Consider the following 19,487-nt stretch of genomic DNA (forward strand, 5'->3'; position numbering starts at 1 on the left):
TTATCCCTGGCACCTAGAACAGTGCCTGACTCAAAGTAGGCCTATAAATTCTTGTTGAATGAAGGAATGACCTCAGTACAAGAAGAAAAATAGAAGCGTGAATGCAGAGCAGAGCGTGATGCTCTGGAGATGAAGAGCTGGTCAGAGCACCCTCCTTGGACAACATGGTATGATGAGCCGTCTAGCACAAGTTTTTCAACTGCTGTCCGATAACAAGTACGAATCACGCCCGTCGAAGCTTGTACTTCACTCCAGCTCAAATATCACCCCTCACAGGCATTATTTTCTTTGGTAAAAGAGTCAAGTGGGACTCCCATCCAAACATCTTCCACGCAAAAGAGATCCTGACTTTGGGGCTTTTTCCCGGCACCCAACAGAAATGAAGGCTGCTGGCTGTCAGCACAGGGCAACTTTACTGTCCCTGGTTCAGCCCACATTAGAAGATGAGCAAGAAAGAAAATTTCCTCAAACATTTAAAGGACACGTTTGGCCAAACCAGACTTGCAAGAGGCTTAACTTTGCTGGGGTTGTTTTGTTCCTCCACTGGAATGGAGGCGACGGTAACACTTGGAGAGAGAGGAGTCCTGCTCAGATGCAGAGGGGACAATGCCCTGGCTCTGAGAGACAGCAGGTTAATTTCAGCAGCTGCCACTAGAGGTCTATTCACAGCCAGAAATCAGAAGAGCCATCATTCCTGCAGCCTGTTCAGGGCTCCTAGGGAGTCTCCTGCCCTAGGGTCTGCCCCCAAGTCCGCTGAGCTCACATCCCAGCTTCCAATCCCTCCGCTGTGGTCTTTTTATCACCTCGTGTTGGGCCCCCTCCCCCCCAAAACCATGGGAGGACAAACGTTAGAAGTGCTGGCTGTGGGGAGCCCCTGGCGAGAGGGTGGGCAAACGAGGAGATGGCTCCTGATAAGTAAACTTTTCTACATTCGGTAGGAGCATTGCAATTACCCAAGGCAGGGCTTCTTCCCACTTTGCACAAGAAGTATTTCCCCAAAGATCTACCTGGGAATAGAGAGTTGTTTTCATGCAAAACAAAGGAGTGCTTACACCTGAAGGAATCCTGCCAGACTCCTGAGTGGCGAACTGATAACTCTGCATAATCTATCTGTTTGGTAGATGAATGCCTCAGGATTGCTTTATGCGGTTCTCAGGTTTGTCTGTACGTGAGTTAGCAGTATCAGCCTTGGGTGTGTTAGAGTCCAGCTCCACTTTTCGTGCAGATTCACTCTATTTTTTTTATTGAGGTAAAATTTACATAACCTGAAATTCACCATTTTAACCATCTTACCAGCACATTCATGATGTTGCATAACCATCACCACTAATTCCAGAACATTTTCATCATCCCAAAAAGGAATTGTACCCATTAATCAATCATTCCCTACTCCTCCTTTCTTCAGACCCTGGCAACATTCATCTGCTTTCTGTCTCTATGAATTTATCTATCCTAGGCATTTTATATAATTGGCATCATACAATGTATGGTTTTTTGAGTCTGGCTTCTTTCACTTAGCGTAATGTTTAAGGTTCCGTCATGCTGTGGCAGGCGTCAGTATTTCATTCCCTTTATAGCTGAATAACAGTCCGTTGTATGGACATACCACATTTTTGTTTATCGCTCATCAGTTGATGGGCATTTGGGTTGTTTTCACTTCTTATCGATAATGAATAAAGCTGCAATGGACATTTTTGTACAGGGCTTTGTTTGAACATCTATTTTCAGTTCTCTTGGCTATATACTAGAGTGAAATGATTGTTCATCTTTGCACTGAGCACCTAGTCTCTACCAGACACAGGAGTACAAAGAGGAATAAGACAAGGGCCCTCCCTCCCACCAAGTAAACTCCTTCCGTGCTTTCTGTTTGCTGTTCATTTGTTCAACAATTGTACACCAGGCACTGGAAGTACATCCATGGACAAAAGGCACAAAAGTCCCAACTCTATGGCGCTCACAGGCAAGTGAGGAGATAGGAACGAAAGCAAAACAAAAAAACAGATGAGCAGATAATTTCAGATGAGGGTTGATGGCTATGTTAAGTAGCACAAATATTCAGTTGTGCACTGGGGTAATTCTCAATTGCCACAAAAACACTTGATAATTAGCATGTCTAAAACTGGACTCTACATCTTTATCCCATTCTCTCCCCACTTAACCTAGTTACCTTCCTGGTTTCCCTAACCCTGCTATTGACCTGTCTAACCAGGGATTTAAGCCACCATCCTAGAGTCCTCCTTAACTGTCCCTTCTCCCAAATCCCTACATCTAAGTGGTCCCAAGTCTTCTGCATTTCCCCTTCCACATCTTGAGTCAGTCTTCCTTGCTCTGTTACTCTTGCCTCTGCCTGGTTCAAACTACTATCATTGCTGGATTTCTGAATGGTTTCCCATCTCTCCCCTGCAATCAAGTCTTCCAGCCAGAATTATCTGTCTACAGTGCAAACTCAATCCTGCTGTCCTCTGATATCTTCACTAATTCCCTATCCACACAGAGTCAAGTGCAAACTCCAGTCTGGCACAAAAGGACTTCCGTCAGCCAGGCCCTGCCTACCCCTCCGCCTTCCTGCTTGCCCTCACAGCACCTTGTCTCCAAAAGAAATAAAATCCTTTGCTGTCTTCAAATCATACCATAGTTGCATGTTGTTCTTCTCCCTCTGACTTGGACTTTCATTCTTGCCCACCTCATCCTCTTAAAAGCCTCCTCACCCTTCTTCCCACTGCCACCAGACTGAATTAAATGCAGTGCTGTCTTCTCCAAGCTTAAACTGATTAGCAATTGTTTTTGCTAGTCTTCAAGGGTTGATTTTCTCGTAGGAGAGGCCCATGTCTTGTTACTTCTATGTCCCTAGGGCTGAGTACTTTCTACAAGGTATACAATTTAGCCCCTCTGAACCTCAAGTTCCCTTTTGCAAAAAGAAGTCAATACTACCCACTTTACATGGCTCTTGCGAGGATTAAATGAACAACACTTTATAAAAGAAATAAACAAGCAAACAAATAAAAAATTGCCCAGAGCTTGGCTCATAGAAGGCACTCAAACCTTGTCACTATTTTTGCCCACGACACTGCATCGAGAATTCCCTCCACCATCCAACTGCTGCCTTAAACAGCCTCTCCCCAAGGCCTTTATATTTCCAGCAATGAAAACGCCATGCAAATCACTTAGGCTCTAAATTCCTCTCTCCTCCATTTCTTCCTGCATTCATTTGTTCATAGGGACCTGTTGAATTTTCCTTTCACAGTGTTTCTAGCAACAATACCTCCCTGTCCATTTCCAAAGTCACCCCACCCTCGTTTAAAAGCTGATGACGTCAAGTTTGAATTATTTCTTACTCTTCACTGGTCTCCCCACTCCCATCCCTGCCCTCTCCATGCCTTCTCTCCCCCCACACCCACCTTCTCCAAGGCTCCCTGTACTGCAGTAAGCTTCTGAAAAGGCACAATTGCCAAAGGTTCCCATTCTATCCATGCACATATTGGGGTGAAATGAGAACTGGTTAATCATATTAAAAACAGTCCAACAACCATACCAAAAAAGTGATGTTGATGACTTCCTGAAGCTGGAGGACTTCTGTTCCTCCTTGCCTCTGTCCTGCTCAACTTTTGGTCAATGTTATGAGTGAATTACAGAGAAGAGACATTAACCAAACTGAAAGTAACAAAAAAGTCAGAGGGACTGCAAATATGATGGGTATTTTTTTTCTAACCTTCTGGAATGTGGAGTGAAAATGAATAAACTATTGTTAAGAATCCATGAGTTTTCTATTAAGATTCCAAAAATCAAATGCATACACACCAGGCCAGGGTGCTCTTGCTTACAAATGGCTCATGTGAACAGATGGGGTAATGTGACTGCTGGAAAAAAAAAAAGGTGAGTCACATAAGCTTGGTATTGAAAACTCCCATTGTTTTTAGCTTCATGCACAGGATATTGGGAATGTGTGGGACCATATCTGAAGAGGAACATGAACCGACGACACAGTGTCCTTGAAAGAACAATCAAAATAAAGAGGGGTAAAATTACCAACAGTGGAAAATAGACATCACCATTTATTTCCAAATTGTAGATGGAGCCTCAGATGAATCTATGTCACATCATTATACTAAAGGCCAATTTTGTTCAACATCAGTAAAAAGCAATCACCTAAAAGACAAATAATGTGAAGGATCACTTTGGCCAAAATGGCGTCTCAGTCTTGCCTGTAAACCACTGCAACTGCTTCTATATTTGGGTAAAGTTAAATATTCATTGTTGTTCGTTTGTTTTCATGTAACTGAAAAAGTGGAAATCAACCCTGCTGTCCGTTAGACTGTGATAAATAGTGTTTCTAACCAAACAGAGGCAAGGCCATACTGGGGTTGAAAAAATTAGTTCTGAGAGATTATTGCTTTCTTACCCAGCCCTGTTTTGCTCTTTCTAATTCCTGTGCAAAGATTTCTGAGATAACAAGCTGCCGACTTACCCTCAGTTCCTAATAGCATCCGATACAAAACCGGTTCCTGTCTCTCTAGTCTTTCCTTAGCATCACCCAAATCCTTTAATAAGCCCCTCCAACGTTCTCATATCAAGGCACCATGTGTTCTCCCATACTGCAGCAAGCTAAATAAATCTACTCTTGTTTAACTATAGATATGTTCTTGGAGGTCTCTGACTGGTGGACTTTGATACAACAAATATTTGTTGAGCACCTTTTAAGTGTTAGGAACTACACTAGGTGGTGGAGAAAAGCAGAGTTGATTATTGATGAGAAAGTGGAGGAAGCTGGGTCAATGCCAGAGCTGCTGATGATAAGAAGGAAAAAAAAAAGAAATCAGAAAATAAGCCTGAGTAGCAGAAGTTGGTCTGACTGTGTACCAGGGTCCCTGGCCTGCCCCTACCTCCTACTGTGGGTCCCTGCTGAACAGACACTCAGACTCTGTAGTAGGTGGCACAGAATAAGGGTGGGTACCAGCCTCCCACAGAGCCTGGCCTGTAGACTAGGAGCCCAGGACTTGTGTGGCGTTGCTCAAAGAAGACAAGGTAAGCCAATTATACTCCTATTTCAGGATGTCGAGCTAAAATTCACATAGGCCAATTCCAGCTGGCAATGAAGTCAAAAGAATTATCACAAGTTACCCCATTGTATAGGGAACTGGGTGGCCATTATGGACCATCTGCTACTGAAGCCAAGAAGAAACTGATCAGTAGACAGGTGAGACTAGAGGTCATGAGTAGAAGGCAGCAGGGTTGTCTTAAGTGAGGCCTTGAAGCCATCAAGAAATAAAGCAGCCTTTTTGTGCAATGATATCCCCATTCAAGTTCCCATGAAGGCTGGAGGAACTTAGGTTCCTGTCTTGGATTCTCATGAGCCTTTCTTTGCAATTGATGCCCCTCTTGTTAAGCTAGCTTTATTACTACAATTAGAGCACTAACCAGGACAGGAAAGAAGGAACAGGGGATCCTTAAACAATATCCCAAGACTAGTAACCTAGAAAGCAAAAAGGCAAATGAAGGGAATCAGAGTTCACACAGTGGCTTCTGAGTTCAGCATGGGACCAGACAAGGAAAGGAGTACATGATGAAGGGGTGTGTGTGTTTGTGTGTGTGTGTGTATGTGTGAAGAGATATATATATGTAGAGATTTATATACGTATGTAAAGAGATTTATTATAAGCAATTGTCTCACATGATTACAGAGGCTGACAAGTCCCAAGATCTGTAGGGTGGGCTGCGAAGCTGGAGACCCAGGTAAGGCAATGTTTCAGTTCAAGTCCAAAGGCAGAAAGGAGCCAATGTCCTGGTTCAAAGGCACTTAGGCAAAAGGAATTCTCTCTTATTCAGGGGAGGGTCGCCTTTTCCTTCTAGTTCAGGCTTCGGCTGACTGGATGAGGCCCACTCACATTGGCGAAGGCAATCCTCTTTACTCAGTCTATCAATTCAGATATTATGCTCATCCAGAAACGCCCTCACAGAGATAGCCGGAATAACATTTGACCAGCTATCTAGGTAGTATGTGGCCCAGTCAGGTTGACACATAAGACTAACCAAGAGGTGGGGGAAGGGGGGAGGGATAGAGTTTCTCTTGCTGGGTTTGTGTTTAGGAAAATTTTATGGTAATTGGGCAAATAGGTTTTTTGGGTTTTTTTTTTTAATGACTTAGGGAGCTGTTCCAACTTTGCCTGGGCTCAGCCCTCATCTCTTGCCTGGAAGGAAACACGAAAGAACAGAAAGAATGGGATGAAATCCATCAATTCTGGGTCAGCACATGATTCTCCTCATGGCACAGTGAATACTGCCATTGCTGCTGGGGTGCTGGGCTTCCACTGACTCACTCAGATACAAGGGGGTGGGGGGTGTGGGAAGACCACTAGGACTGGAGCTGCCAGGACCTCAAAATTCTGAACCACACGAGTCTGGGTCTGCGGTTATTCCTAGATGCGGTCATTGCTAACCCTGAAATTGCTGTTTTGCATAAGACTAAATGTCTTCATAAACAGATGTTTTGCTATTTCAAAAACTCAGACTCTGGCCTCCTGGCTTAAAAACTACTATTAATTCAGCCTCTGGTAAGATGCTCACACTCTTTGTGCTTGGGACAAAAGGACTGTGGCACGCTCCTGCCACCTGGTGGCAACATATTGAAAATTGCACACTAGCTTTAACCCTGAAGTTGGGATTTGGGCAAAACACAAGACACGAAGGACATGCTTTGGGACTCACATTAGTGAAACCGATTTATAGGTCAATAGAACAATAAACCTGGGGGGGAACTTAGTAATTACTGAGTCCAACTACCACAATTTCCAGATGACGACTTGGCAGAGAGATACTTTATGATTCACTCAAAGATACATAGGCAATAAGGGACCAGAACCACCTCATTGTCTCTAATCAAGTGTCATTTCCCCTCCAACACAACTCTAAAAAAATAACTATCTTTTTATTTGAGGCAGCTGAAGACTTGAATAAGTGGCAGAATGATGAGCAATTAAATATAATTTATAAAGCAAGCAAAGGGGACAAATTTCTATTGTGATACCTCTTTTGTGAAGAACACTGGTCTTTGTAAAGAGACTACCTTTTCAGAAGTGACAACATTGTGCCAGGGTTGAATTCTGAGCTTGTTGTCTCAGTTTAAATGAACAGAGATGGGGATGCCCAGATGACTCGGTCAGTTGAGCGTCCCACTCTTGGTTTTGGCTTGGGTGGTGATCTCAGGGTCTTGGGGTCGAGCCCCATGTCTGGCTCCGTACTGGGCATGGGTTCTGCTTGGGATTCTCTCTCTCCCTCTCCCGCTGCCCCTCTCACTCATGCACTCTCTCTCTTTCTCTGTAGAATAGGTAAATAAATCTTTACAACAAATAAATAAGTGAACAGAGATAGATGTGTATCAGCAAAATCAAGTGAGTGTTTACTTCTCTCTACAGGAATGGGGTATTATTTTTCATTTATGCTTTTGTTTATCAAATTCGTATCAAACATCACTATGTTGTGTTAGGTGCTGTGCTAGGTGCTGAGGATACGATGAGGAGAAAAATGGCCGAGATTTCTGCTCTTGTGGAGCTCACAGTCCGGTTGAGCGAGACAGACAAGTTAACACTCAAGCACCACGCAAGGTAGTAACAAGGATCCTGCACCTGTGGTCAGGGAGAAGAAGGGAGCTAGGACTATGGCGGGTGGCTGTCAACAGAAATAGAAGCAACTACAGCTGCTGGTCCTGAAGAGGTAGCAGGATCTGATGAGATTCCAAATGTGCTCAGCGCCACGTGAACCAAGAGGAAGGGTAAAATGGTGGCATTGTTAAAACTGAAGAGTCAAGTGAGAGTTGGCATCAGGTAGAAGATCCATATGGTCCAGTATGCCTCCTTGGCTAGGAGAACTCACCTCTGGAATGCCAGTACTGGATGTGATTGTCACCAGAAGCAGGGGAAGGGCAGAGGCAGGCAGTAACAGAGGCGGGTTCACTGGTCTCGGAAGCCCTGACAGGACAAGCCTATGTCAGGACTGTCTCAGGGACTGGCATTAGGCCGAACCAACAGGCAGTGGGGCAGCCAGCACAGATGGCTTCTAGGGTGAGGGTGCTAGCAGGGTCCAGATGGAAACTCTGACCATAATGTTAATTCATGCCTCTGTGGTTTTCTGTTCAGACAAATGTTGGCCTCTTGTGGGTTTAGCTTAAAGCCATTGGCTGTGTGGGGCCAAGGCCCTACCTCCTTGATTTGCTTTAATTGCCAATTCGCTGATAGCAGAATTTAAAGGAAAAGATGATCAAGAGTCCTGGCTACTGGGAAGACCCCGTGGTGCTTTAGAGAGCAGTTGGGAAAAACACTAGTAGGGCCCCTGGGAGCTACATCCCAGCCTGGGAAACTCATTCTGTCCTACTCATAATGCAGCACCAGTCTGGGAGGCTTTAGGGTAGGCATTGAGCCTGCACCCTTTAACGTGTCCAATCCAATGTCTCAGGGGGAAGAAGACTGACCCTTCCATGAGGAAAGTTGGCTTGCAGCAAAGAAAGATGGAAGACAGAGCTTGGTTGATTCATGGTGCCAAGTTTTGTCTATCTGTTGGATTGGGTCCCCCCTGAGGAACTTTCTACACCCCAAATCTGCTCTGGAACACTGAGATGGCCAGGCCCTTTGAAGTGAACTTTGGCCCAATTGGCAAGAGATTTGTTTCTACCAGGGCTTGGTCACAAACCAGTGCTATGACTCCGACATAGTTCTCACTCACTGACTCAATTTCCTCAGCTACTCCAGGGATAATTTTTAACACCAAGGAAAAAACTAGTGTCAGGGCCAAAAATAAAAACGTTATGCTAGATATTAAATGTCGTCCAAGAGACAGTAAATTTAATGGCCCCAAAGTGGTTTCAGGCCTCTGAGAGGATTTTACTTCTCGAGCATGGGAGAAGCTAAGTGCAGCCTTCTATTTCTGCTCTGCATTCGAAAAGTCATAAATAGTTAACTCTGTGAGTCCTTTTTTAAAACCTCCCCGGAGCATCTAAAAATAGCCTCTGGGGGCTCAAATGCATATTTCCTCAGGTCCTCCTCTTAATCTTTCAATATTGGTGGTGACGATTTACTGTTTCTGTCACCCACGGACTTGCACAGACAAAAGCAGCTAGGCTGGAAGGCAGAGGGAGGTAGCTTGTCGCAAGGTTCCCTTGGGAGCTGAAAGCTAGCATCGATTCACTAGATGCACACAGGGATGAGAGATGTCACCTCTCCTTGACTTGGTTTCCCTGCTAGTAAAAGGGGAAAGGTGGGGAAGACTCTGTCTCTCCAGGGTGCAGCAAGAATCTACCCTTGAGTGAGAAGTTTCAGCAGCTTCAGCAAAGCAGGGCCTGCCAGCAGCCAAGTGCTATTATGACAAGTCAAGTCCACACTCATTACGTGCCTTTACACCACATGTCACCCCTGCCGTTTCCTATCTTCAGACCAGAGTGGGGCTCTCCTGCCAGATTTCCAGCCCAGTGGCATGACCCGAGGCTGACTGTCCATCATGGGCTTGATGGACAAGGGCAGGAACAGCCAAGCCCGACTTAGCCACCTGCCTTTTCTTTACAGCCAGGCCTCTGTTTTCTTTATGTTTCCCCACAACGGTTAAACACCGCTTCTCTCCAACTCTCAGCCCATCTCCTTCAGGAAGGCTCCCCTTGCAAACAGACCACCAGTCCAGAGCACTCCCATTGCCCCAGAAGGAACAGGAGGGCAGCACGTACCAGGCGGCCTCCATGCCCTCCGTCTTCTCTCCAAACACTCCTGACAATGCACGGTGATTAGCTGCGTGCCGGGTCCCCTGACACCCCTTAACCTGGAAAATCAGGCAGACTTTTCGCGACAGCAATCAGCTCCCAGACACATCGAACCGTAATGTGATTACGCCATTTACCAAAATGCAAAGAGAGATACTTGAGGCGTTTCTGATTAGGGCTGACATTATCCCTCTAATGGGCCACCGCATTAATCAGAGCTGTTGCTATGACTATGGCGATGGTGGGGAAATAACCCCAGCTTGATTCTGGGCCTACCAAACGCCGCCAAGGAAGAGGTCAGCTTTTGTTAGGGACACAGCAGAACTGCTTCTTCCTGCTCAAGAAGGGCTTTCTATTGAAATTGTACCAGTGGCCAGAAAGAGAAGCCTCTGTTTTCTTTCACTACGTTGGGGTTTTCTGGTTCCATTGCTCAAGATGACTTGATAGCATTGTTCTAGGAGGGATTGGGAGGAGTGGGGGGGGCATGGAGCTGATTTGTGGGGCTGTCAGGGCCTTCTGCTTTCCAGAACTGTGTCTTAATTGCTGGTGGCCCCCTGGGAATCATGTGGGGCATGAGAACCTGCAGGCAGGGGGAGGGATGATCTGTGCAAAAACCCAGCTTTTCCCATGGTGTAAACACTCTGGGCTCATGCTGCTCTCTCTCTTCCAGAGCCTCTAAAGCATTTGGCAGAGGCAAGTCCCTACCACACACTCTGTGACAAGGCAGATGGAAAAACAGGCGGGAATGCAATGGATCTGACAGGCCCGTAGGGAAAACCCCTCAGCCTCAGCTCTGTGCTACAGGGAACCCAGGAGCAGCAGGGCTGGGCAGAGGAAACGGGCAGTGGGTGCCGGGGACAGAGCCCTTGCAACTTTGCTCCAGCTAGTTGGTGGCAAACTGTTCCATGGACCCAAGTCAGCCTTCTCCTGGGCGCAGATACGTGCTGAAAAGGAGCCTGCAAAGTCAGCGACATGGCATGGCCCCTTCCTGTACCAGAGACACAGAGCACTGGAACAGAATCAGGAAATGTGGTTCCAAGTCCTTCTAGAATCTTCTCTGAGCCTTGGTTTTCCCATCTTCGGAGTGGGGCAATGAAATCTACTCTGCTGCCTTCACAGGAGAGTAAAATTCAAATTAATTCATTTGGGGGAAAGTGTCACATAAACTCTAGAGCACAGATCTTCAGGCTCGGCTGCATTCTAGGGCCGCCGACGGAGTTTCTTCAAATTCCGATGCCTGGGCCCCAGTATCTGACATTCCAGTTTCACTGGTCTGGGGGGCAGCCAGGGCCCGGGGACTCTGCAGAGCTCCCACACGCAGCCAAGGTTGAGAACCATTGCCCTCGGGTGCTGTGGGGAACTGTACCCCACTGGAGCCTCATTTCCAAAGCTAACCTATATTTTTTAATGAGGATGAAAATTTTTATAATAAAAGGCTTTTGTGAGGATAAAAGTAGAAAATATATTAGAGTGCATAAGGTGGTGTATCCCAGATTCCTAATTAATGCTTAAGGCTCTCATTAGAGGCCGCTGTCTCCACTTCAGGGGAAAAAGCCTTGTCCCCAGGGCTGAGACCCCAGCCAGCACCTCACACCTTAGCTGTGTGACAGCAGGTAAGTTACTGAATAACAGGGAACATCTACAACACCCATAGCCTTCCACAGGCTTGATCTAGCTTAATTATAGCAATCACCCGGTGAGGGGCTCGGGCCGTTGTCACACCCTCTGAAGCAACATCATAGGTGATTCAGGCAGTCAGTGGTGGAGCTGGGATTTTAGTCCAAATCTGTCTTATTCTGAAACTGGAGTTCTTTCTACGACCTTCTTGGTTAGAACTGACCCGAGTCAATTTTGTCATTCACCACGTACATCCATGAGGTCTTCGGGCCACAGGTTTCTGTGTTATAATGAAAGCAGGTGTCAGATAGAATTCTGCCACACAAACTCTCATTTGTTAGCAAGCAGGTGCACACACAGGCCTGTGGCTTGCTGTGTGAACTCAATGATATCCGGAATCATTGTCTTTTTAGGTGCCCCAGCAGAGCCTTGCATGAAAGCCTTGCTCAAGGCAGAGGTGACATTTTTAGCCCCAGGATTCAGCTAACCTTGTCGTTGGGTCATGAAAGAAAAATTCTCTGATAATCAGCCCAACAAACACAGGATCCATTTGGAGTCCTAAGCTCATGGCGCTGCTCCATTTAGCTAACGTAGGGAGACCGATCAGAAGGCCACCAGAACTTTTCAGCCCAGGGTTGACAGAGGCCTTTCCCAATGTCCATGAAGAAGGAGAAAGGTTAGATCATTCACTGAGCCAACCAAATGTGTGGGGCACTGGATGAGTTTCCTAGGGCTGCTGTCACAGAGTACCACAAATTCGGTGGCTTCAAGCAGCCGAAAAGATTTCCTCATGGTTCTGAAAGCCAGCAGTCCAAGACCAAGGTTTCAGCAGGGCCGCGCTCCTGTTGAAGGCTCTGGGGAAGGGTCCTTCCTTGCCCGTCTCATAGTGTCTGGTGGATGCCAGCAACCCGCGTCATTCCCTGGCTTGTAGCTGTGTGTCACTGTGATCTCTGTTTCTGCTGTCATGTGGCTGTCCTCTCTCTGTGAGTTTGTGTCTCTATGTGTCCTTTCTTCTTCTTCTTAGGACACCCATCATATTGAATTAGAGACCCACCCTAATGCAATGTGACCTCCACTTAACTAATTACTTCCACAAAGGCCCCATTTTCAGAAAAGGTCCTATTCTGAGGTTCCAGGTGGACACACCTTGGGGATCACTATTCAACTAAGCACAGGCACCTACATCACGCCAAGTGCTGAGAGAAGACAAAGGTGAATACAACCACCCTGCAGCTGGGCTGCTCACCCTCCAGGGAGGGAGAACAGCAGGTGGGTGAGTGCTCTGAGAGCAGTGAACACACATTGCTGGTGCAGCACAAAGGAGGTATCTTTCCCAGCTTTGCAGGGTCCTGGAGGTGACCACTGAAGACCTGGCAGGGGGCGGCTGGGTGGAGGAGGTTGGGAGGGCGGTGCAGGCAGCCGGAGGGACGTGGAGGCCCAAGGCTCTGGTGGTAGAGTTGGCAGGACTAGTTCATGGAGACAGGGGTTCTGACATGGGCAAGAGGTGACCGATGGAGCCCAGTCTAAGACAGTTGGAATCGAATCCTCTGGAACTCAGGAAGCCAGTGGCATATTTTAAGTGAGGGAGACATGTAGTCATATTTGCACGTTAGAACAATCATGCTAAGGCAAGGAAAAGGGTAAATTGGAAAGGTTAAGATTGGAAATGGGAATTCAACACAAGGAATGACAAGCCTCTTCCTAAAACAGCAACCGTGGAGATGGAGAAGAGAGAACTGGTTTAATATTTAATCACAAGATGAAATCGGCCGAACTTGCTGATAAATGGAATATTGGATGTAAAAAAGGTGGAGTTGGTAATGGCATCCCAGGTGTTCTGTTTTGGTTTTTTGTTTTGTTTTCATTTCAGTTCTTGAGGTCATCCACGAACTATTTGGGAATGGACCAAGGATTGAATCCTGAAGAACTTCCACACTTAAGGAACAGGAGGAGAACCGAGCTAGAAAAGGATTCAGGGAATAAAATAGTTGAGTGACAGGCAAGCCAAAACTACACTTGGGGAGCATCAAGCAGAGGGCCCCTGGGCCCCAGCCGGAGCTGGTGCCTGTGGGGCGGGACTCACTGCGGGGAGGCACTGGGCAAGAAAGGACGCCGGGAGGTTGGGAGACCCAGGCGGGAGGGTGCAGTGGCCCCTCGGACCAAAGAGCTTCATGTGGGGAGACTCGGCCAAGTCTTGGTGAATGTTATCAGGGCAATTCATTCATTTGATTAGTTCACTAGGGTGACCTGGTTTGCCCAGGACGGTTCCAGTTTTAACTCTGAACACCTAACGTCCCAAAAAACCCTTCTGTCCCAGGAAAACCAGGATGGTGGGCCACCCTAGTTAACAAACATTTCCTATGCATCTGCCACATGCCTCACACTGCGTTGGATGGTATGGAGGTTAATAACACCAGGAGTAGATGTTTGCTTGCCCCACAGCCTGGAGGGGAAATAATGGTTTAGAAGTGCTTAAAATTAGGGGCATCTGGGTGGCTCAGTCGGTTAAGCACTGGACTCTCGTTTTGGCCCTGGTCATCATTTCAGGGTTGTGAGATGGAGCCCTGCACAGAGCTCTGTACTGCGCATGCAGCCTGCTTGAGATTCTCTCTCCCTCTGCCTCTCCTCCCCCATAGCCACTCCCCCTCCCCTGCTTGCCTGCACACTCGCACATGTGCACACTCTCACTCTCCTAAAAAAAAAAAAAAAAAAAAGTGCTTAAAATATGTCCAAGGGTAGGTTGAGAATCCTCTCTCTCACTGCCAAGGGCAAGTTAAAGGAAGGTGGTTTGAATATAACTTAGGCCAGAGATAGAAAAACATTCTTAGCAAAATAAGGCTGTGGTGTGAGTTCATAAGAAAGTATGTTAATAGGAGAAATATTAATTTCTTGAATAAACTTGAGAAGGACAGGAATTATGCTGATTCTGTGTTTTTAATCCAATAAAAACAGTGTGGGTTTTCCAGATAGCTACATTAAAATGAGGAATAACTTCTCTTACAAAGCTGGGGACAGCCAGGGTCAGAAGGAAGGGAGGAAGTCCACACAGGATAAAATGTGCTTGGTTTTAGATACTCCAGGAGAGGACCAGTGACAATTCGGAAAGGAAAACTGTCAAATCTTGCCTTCAATCCCCTATCAGTTTCCTGGTGCTGTCATAGCAAATGACCACGGTCCAGGTGGCTAAAAACAGCAGGAAGTCATTCTTTCCCAGTTCTGGAGGCCATGAGTTCAAAATCAGGGGTTAGCAGTGCTACACTCCTTCTGGTCCTGGTGGGGCAGGGGCAAGATTCCAGTTTCTCGTGGCTCTTGGTGAATCATTTGGGGGTCCTTGGTTTGCAGGTGCATAGATCTCTGCCCCTGTACTCACATGGCCTTCTCCCTGTGCTCCTTTCTAAGTCCTCCTCTTCTGCCCCCTAATCACCGTCTGCCTTACCCTTATAAGGACAGCTGTCATTGGGTTTAGGGCCCACCCAGGCAATCCAGATGATTTCATCTCAAGATCCTTAAGTTAAAACTCCATTGTAAGAACCCTTTTTCCACATAAGGTCACATTCACAGGTTCCCAAGATTAGGACTTGGACATATCTTTTTGGGGGTCACAATTCAACCCACAACGCCCTCACTCACCTTCATTAATATAACCCAAGCTCATTTTCCCCACCTGTGCGCTGGGAGAGGCAAGGAGAGCCCTCCCAACCCTGACAAAGAGCCCACCCTTCCTCAGCCCCCGCCGTACATGAGAATAAAAGCCATTGATAGGGCTTTCATGTACGGTTGTCCAGGTTGTGAACTGCACAAAAGCCCTTGGCTAAGGAACAATTGGGGAGGTTACTGAAATACAGCCTGCTCTCTGCTGTCCAAACCATATGCCTTGTCAGCACTACACCCACTGGAAGAAAGGAACACCTTCTCTCTCCCACAAAGATACTGCCCAGGTCCTAAGCATTGTGCCTGCTCAAAGGGGTTCCTTTTCCTGATTTGAACAAAGGTGCTGTATAGACCAGGGAAGAACCTGGCCATTGACATGCATTACTTCAACTATGTTTGCCAATGGCCAATTAGAGGTGATGGTACCATCTAATTACCAAAATTTTTCAGGACCATGCAAAATCTGCCGGATATTAAGAGAGATTGAAAAGAGACTGATTATTTTTTTCGGAAGCAGTGTCACAAAGGGTTTGAAACAAGGGAGAAGCTGCAACAGGTTGTGAGTTAAAGGGAGACACTCGCTAGAAGCACAGGAAGGGAGAGGGTGATCTGGAGAGGTTTCCAGGCCAGATCAGACTCCATATCAGGACACCCTTATCCTCACCCATTGCCTCCTAAGCAGCGAGGCCTCATCCCTTCTGTGACAGGAGAGGGCAATGTGGCTAGGTTGAGATCTGTTCCCCAAACCCACCTCTGCCTGCCCCGTGTTCTGTAAGATTCTGAGGTAACCCTCAGAACCCCCTGCAGTAAAGACCTGCTTGAACATTCGTTGGGAGCCCATGCACCTTTGTTTTGAAGAAAGCTGAGTGCTGTGGTATCTGAGCCAGACAGAGAAGAGCAATGACATCCTCACTGGGGCCGACTGTCTAGCAGCAGATACCCATAGGCAATGGACCACCTGGAAGAAAAGCAAGGCCAATCCCCACGTCAATCTGCCTGGAGACCAGTCAGACACCCATCCTGTAGGAGAAGGGGACAGGAAAAAAGGAGCATCTCCTTCCAGCGACACTGTCATCTCCTGATGTGTACAACTCCAAAGACTTTCTTTTCTTTTCTTTTTTTTAAGATGTTATTTATTTATTTGGGAGAGAGAGCATGCACAAGCTGGGGGGGGGGGATGCGGTGCTTAGAGGAAGGGGCAGAGGGAAAGGGAGAAGCAGACTCCCGGCTATGCAGGGAGCTGGATGCAGGACTTGATCCCAGGACCCTGAGATCATGACCTGAGCCAAAGGCAGATGTTTAACCCACTGAGCCACCCAGGTGCCCCACCCCGAAGCCTTTCTATAGCCACAGTTTTATTGGATCCTCACAAAATGTCCTACGACAAGCCTGTTCTACAGATCTGGAAAATGAGTTTCAGGCAGGTGACAGTCTTGCTCAGAGGCAGGACTCCCTACTCTTGACTGTGTTTTGCCATTCAGAGTAGTGATTTTCCACTCCCAGTCCTTCTGTGTCAGAAATGCCGAGAATCTGAAAGCTAGGTTCTAATCTAGATTCTCCCTTGCAGAGGTCTCAGGGCATGCCACTTAACCCCGCGGCAGCATTCACTCTGTAAATAAAAAGGAATAACAATTATCTTCCCCATGATGTCACTGTGGAATAGCCAATAAAAAATGATTAAAAAGCAATTGCCAACAATTGAAATCAAATACATAAGAGAGTAAATAGCTGTGTTCTACTATGTTCCATGGGAATTTAGATATAATTAAAAAAAAAAAAAGACCAATCCCTGGATATCCATGCAAGTTAGAGGGAGTCATTAGTGAGATGGAAAGAAAAGTGGATTTTCTTGATGGTTTTATTAATAAGAAAAAGAGTAGATGTATATTGTTTGTCAAAAAAATGAGATTTTCAGGAGCATATGGCAAATTAATCATTAAGACTCTCTTATGGCTCAGACCCACTTAATATGTTCTCTGTGGTGTGTGTACAACAAACTCGCAAAATTACATTACGGTGGCTATTAAATGATTCATCAGGGTCACTTCCCCAATAGATTTAGAATCTGGTGCTTATTCATGTTTCCCCCTCGGTAAGCTTTATTATCTTAATTGTGTTTGCCAGTGGCTAATTAAAGGTGATGGTACAAGCTAATTGCTAAAATTTTTCAGAACCACACAAAGTATTTATTTTGAGAGGAGAGGGAAATTACAGTTCCATCTTTGGCAGCAGAAGGGATGCACTGAGATTTTAGCAAATGGTGTGGCTGCCGCTCCTTAGAGTTCAGCATCGGTTTGATGCGTAAAGTGATTGGTTGACAGCGTGGACCCCGGAGCTGAGCTATAATTGCTCCCCCCCACCCAGGAGCACGCAGGCTATAGCTAGGCTCCTGCTCTCTGGCTTAACGTTCTCAATGTCTGGGTTTGGTCCATGAGGACTTTTTCTTTCTCATCACCCTTCAGCATAGTAAGAGGGGAAAACCATGGGTTTGGCAAATTGAACCAGGCTCACGGGGAGTGTCACCAGCAGGGTAGACCAGAGCAGATGAGCTCCAGGTGATAAGAAGTGCAATCTGGAGGTAAAGGGCACACTTCAAAGACTAGAGGAAAGTTATTTGACAGCAGGCCACAAAGACAAGAGAGCCAGGGGAGGCAATGTGTAGAAATTCACGTTGGTAGCTCTGAGAAATCTGGCCCCAATAACCAAGTCTCAGACCCCAGAATGGGGGTTGAGATTGAGACTGGTCCCTAAGGAGGAAGGGAGTAGAAGGCAGTGGAAGAGGAGAATCAAGGCCGGGTCTCAAACACAAAGAGTACCCTAGCAGCAAGAGGGCTGATGCCAAATGCTACAGGATGGGAGCGGGATATCTCATTCTTGATCCAGATAGCCACTCCTACAGCAACTTTCGCTGTCATGACATTTTGTGGGGTCGAGCCGTAGCCAATGCTACCAGCATCCATTTCCACTCCTAGTGTGCCTTCCCCTTCAGAGGAAGCTGGAAATCGACACTTCAACTCCATGGCTCGCTGGTAGTTAGGGTTTGCCATACAAATTAGGTCTTGCCAATTAGATTCACTCCAGCCAGATGTGAGTGGGGGAAGGGAAGTGGAGACCATCTTCCTGCTGTATTTACTGTTTTCCAGACAAGAAAGATCATGAATGTAGGGGACTGGGGCAGCCAGGAGAACGCACCTCTCACTTCTCCACTGCGAAGTCCGGAGACTACCCACCTCCCTGCTACTGCGCTCTGAAATCCACCCTCACATCACACCCAGAGGCCATGCTTCCCACAGGCTGGGAATAGTCTCCATTTATTCATTTATTTATAGAGATTTTATTTATTTTAGAGAGAGAAAGTGCATGTGCGTGAGCTGGGGGAGGGGCAGAGGGCGAAGGAGCGAGAATCTCAAGCAGACTCTCCGCTGAGCTCAGAGCCTGACCCCAGGGGCTGGGGGGTGGGGGCTCCATCTCACAACCCCGAGATCATGACCTGAGCCAAAACCAAGACTTCATTTTCAACCAATTGCACCACTCAGGTGCCCCATATCTCATTTCATTTAATTCTCACAATGAAGCAGGTCTTATTATCAGCCCCATTTCACATTTGAGGATATTGCAGCTTAAAGAGATTATGTCATGTCCGCAAAGTCGCATGGCTAATAAAGGATCAGCTCTCCAGCCTGGTTTATTGTGCATGTACTATGCGTCACATGCCAGCCAAGACCCACACATCAGTTATTTCACACACTCCCCACTATAAAGGCAATGCCAACACCAGGAATTCAGCAGGGGCAGGCTTGGCTTAGAAGGATCTCATTAAGAAAGCCTCATTGTTGGCTTTCTTTTCAATGCTGTTGTCACATTTGTAATAATTAAGATTGCCAGATAAAATAGAGAACACCCAGTTAAATTTGAATTTCAGATGAACGATGAATAATTTTTTTAGTGTAAGTATGCCCCAGGCAATATTTGAACACACTTAGACTAAAAAATAATTTGTTGTTTATCTAAAATTCAGATTTACCTGAGTGTCCCATGTTTATTTGTCAAATCTAACAAGTCTAACAACAATGAACAAATCCCTACCAAAGAGACAGGGGAAACACTGTCCAAAGCCATGATGCAAAAAGAATTTCTAAGCATTGCCTAAGAGGCAAAGCCAGGCATTCTTAGGAGAAAGATAATAATAGCAACAATAGTTGCTTTGTTGAACACCTTTCTCGTTGGCAGGTGCTTTACTTTCATGAAATAACTCACTCTGACCTCACAAGCCAATGGCGTAGGCACTAGTGTTATTCCCATCTGCCAGACAACTGGGACAGACAGAAACTTGCCCAAGGACAGACAGCCAGCAAGCCAAGGGGCTGGGATTCAGCCATGACGGTCAGTTCCCCATACCACACGTTAAACCACTACCCATTCTCATAGACAGCAAGGCTCAGTTTGCCAAATTATACAGGGAATATTCGATTCAGGATTACAT

The 19,487-nt window shown here is 46.4% G+C and overlaps 1 long non-coding RNA gene across 2 annotated transcripts in view; it reads right to left on the reverse strand.

Moving 5' to 3' along the window:
• Positions 1 to 13,118: 13,118 nt before the first annotated feature.
• Positions 13,119 to 19,487, reverse strand: part of LOC103678549 — a 72,689-nt gene continuing 66,320 nt past the window's right edge. For both annotated transcript variants that reach the window (XR_005835223.1, XR_572715.2), the window contains exon 4: positions 13,119 to 13,313. This is a non-coding gene — a long non-coding RNA (uncharacterized LOC103678549). The remainder of the gene's footprint in view (positions 13,314 to 19,487) is intronic.

The sequence above is a fragment of the Ursus maritimus genome, unplaced genomic scaffold (genome assembly GCF_017311325.1).
Source record: "Ursus maritimus isolate PB19 unplaced genomic scaffold, ASM1731132v1 scaffold_17, whole genome shotgun sequence".
Classification (NCBI taxonomy): domain Eukaryota; kingdom Metazoa; phylum Chordata; class Mammalia; order Carnivora; family Ursidae; genus Ursus; species Ursus maritimus.